Source organism: Chrysochloris asiatica, unplaced genomic scaffold (genome assembly GCF_000296735.1).
Source record: "Chrysochloris asiatica unplaced genomic scaffold, ChrAsi1.0 scaffold00050, whole genome shotgun sequence".
Taxonomy (NCBI): Eukaryota; Metazoa; Chordata; class Mammalia; order Afrosoricida; family Chrysochloridae; genus Chrysochloris; species Chrysochloris asiatica.
Window position 1 is genome coordinate 18,868,549 of NW_006408568.1, and position 2,527 is coordinate 18,871,075.

General features: G+C 40.8%; 1 pseudogene; it reads left to right on the plus strand.

Annotated features, from left to right (window-relative positions):
• The first annotated feature begins 1,020 nt into the window (after positions 1–1,020).
• Positions 1,021–2,215, plus strand: LOC102838708 (annotated as a pseudogene).
• The last annotated feature ends 312 nt before the right edge of the window (positions 2,216–2,527 follow it).

The window sequence follows — 2,527 nt, forward strand, 5'->3', positions numbered from 1 at the left end:
ATGTATAGCCTCAGAAATCCTGTACAGGGTCACTATGAGTCCTTACCGACTCCATGGCACATAACAATAACAAACAAACATTATGGTTTACAATGCAAATTAAGTTTGGCTTGAACTTTACACATGCTATTATTTTGTATATTTTATTATATTGGAGTTTTCTACCCTAAACTTGCTGTTGAATTATATATTTTCTATATAGGTAAAAAAAAAAAGTACTTATTATGTTTCCAAACTACAGTATTGTTAAGCAGTAATAACCTTGATTGCAAGATAAAGGTTGAAGAAATTTTCATTTATTGTGCAACCTAGAAATAATACAAGACAAAAAAATAGCTTTCACTTTCTACTTGTGATTGAGTTAAACTTATCATTTTAGTTTTTGCATAGTGGACATTATACTTGGTAATTAATACTCTAACACTGCAAACCAGAGTTTCCTTTATCAAATAGTTTTATAATAGAATCTCAAGTATTTGCAAGCTTGCCTTGATTTTCAACAATGTGATCTTTATTGGCAGTGAATTCATCTGTCACAGTACCATGTGCTTGTATCATTGTGTTGACTTCAGGGTAAACTTAGTCACTATGGTTTCTTGCAGTTAAAATTCCTTCCAGTACACTCTGCATTGGCAATGAATTCCAGATCATTAACATAAAAGTAGGCGAGGCCAATGTTGCTGTTTACATGCTTTCAAAAGCAATGACTACACTGATAAGTTCTCAAGATGGCACTGAAGACCAATGTTCGATTCTTGTGTGGCTCTGTAGGATAAGCACTGAACTGGTAATCACAATGTCGGTAGTTCAGACTCATAAACCTTTCCTTAGAAACCCTATATAAGGTCGCTATGTTGTTAAGGACTCCATGGCACTCAACAACAACAACATCAAACAGCTCCTTGTTATACTGATTATGTGGCACACTTCATGGGCTGTAATTACTTATTACATATTAGAATCTATCTTTTGGACTTTTTTTGCCCTTTAAAAAACAAAAACACCTAGTTTCTAGGGATCATGTCTGCAAGTCAGGATCCCCAATCCAGAGACAATGGCCCAGATGGGATGGAGCCTGAAGGCATCATCGAGAATAACTGGAATGAAATTGTTGACAGCTTCGATGGCATGAACCTCTCAGAGTCCCTGCTCCGTGGTATCTATGTCTACAGTTTTGAGAAGCCCTTTGCCATCCAGCAGCAAGCCTTGTATCAAGGGTTATGATGTGATTGCTCAAGCCCAATCTGTGACTGGGAAAATGGCCACTTTTGCCATATCATTTCTGCAACAGATTGATTTAGATCTGAAGGCCACCCAGACCTTGGTCCTGGTTCCCACTCGAGAATTGGCCCAGCAGATACAGAAGTTGGTGATGGCATTAGGAGATTACATGGGCGCCTCCTGCCATGCCTGCATTGGGGGCACCAATGAGCGAGCTGAAGTGCAGAAGCTACAGATGGAGGCTCCTCATATCATCGTGGGTACCCCAGGCCATGTGTTTGATATGCTTAATCAAAAATACTTGTCTCCCAAATACATCAAGATATTTGTACTTGATGAAGCTGATGAATGTTAAGCCGTGGATTCAAGGACCAGATCTACAACATATTCCAAAAACTCAACATCAACACCCAGGTAGTTTTGCTGTCAGCTACAGTGCCTTCTGATGTACTTGAGGTGACCAAGAAGTTAATGAGGGACCTCATTCGGGTTCTTGTCAAGAAGGAAGAATTGACCTTGGAGGGTATCCATCAATTCTACATCAACGTGGAACATAGGAGTGTAAGTTGGATACAATATGTGATTTGTACGAAACCTTGACCATCACCCAGGCAATCATCTTCATTAACACCCAGAGGAAGGTTGATTGGCTCACTGAGAAGATGCACGCCCAAGATTTCACTGTTTAAGCCATTCATGGTGATATAGACCAAAAGGAACGAGATGTGATCATGAGGGAGTTCCATTCTGGTTCTAGTAGAGTAGTGATTCTCACTGACCTATAAAGCAGGTTTTGTTAGTCATCAACTACAACCTGCCCACCAACCGGGAAAACTATCTATATACACAGAATCGGTAGTGGTGGACGTTTTGGCCATAGAGTGTGGCTATTAACATGGTGACAGAAGAAAATAAGAAGACTCTTCGAGACATTGAGACCTTCTACAACACCTCCATTGACGAGATGCTCCTCAATGTTGCTGACCTCATTTGAGAGGGGCTTTCTATCCTGTTACGTAGCCCTGACCAGGGTTCATTCCTGGGGGCTTGAGGAGCAGCAGCAGGATGGGGGAGGGAAGAAGCAGCCCAGGGATGGACATCTTGTCTTTTTTTTTTTTACCTTTGAATAAATGTCACTTTTTGAGGAAAAAAAGGGAACCATGAACATTTTAGACACCCTTTTCTTTGGGGTAGGCTCGTGACAGGCGTCTTCTCTTCTCCCAAATAAACACTAATCCATTTCCCTAACCTAGTCATCGCCAGTTCAGACGCTCCCCACCCCTGCCAAATTCTTCTGAAGGTGATT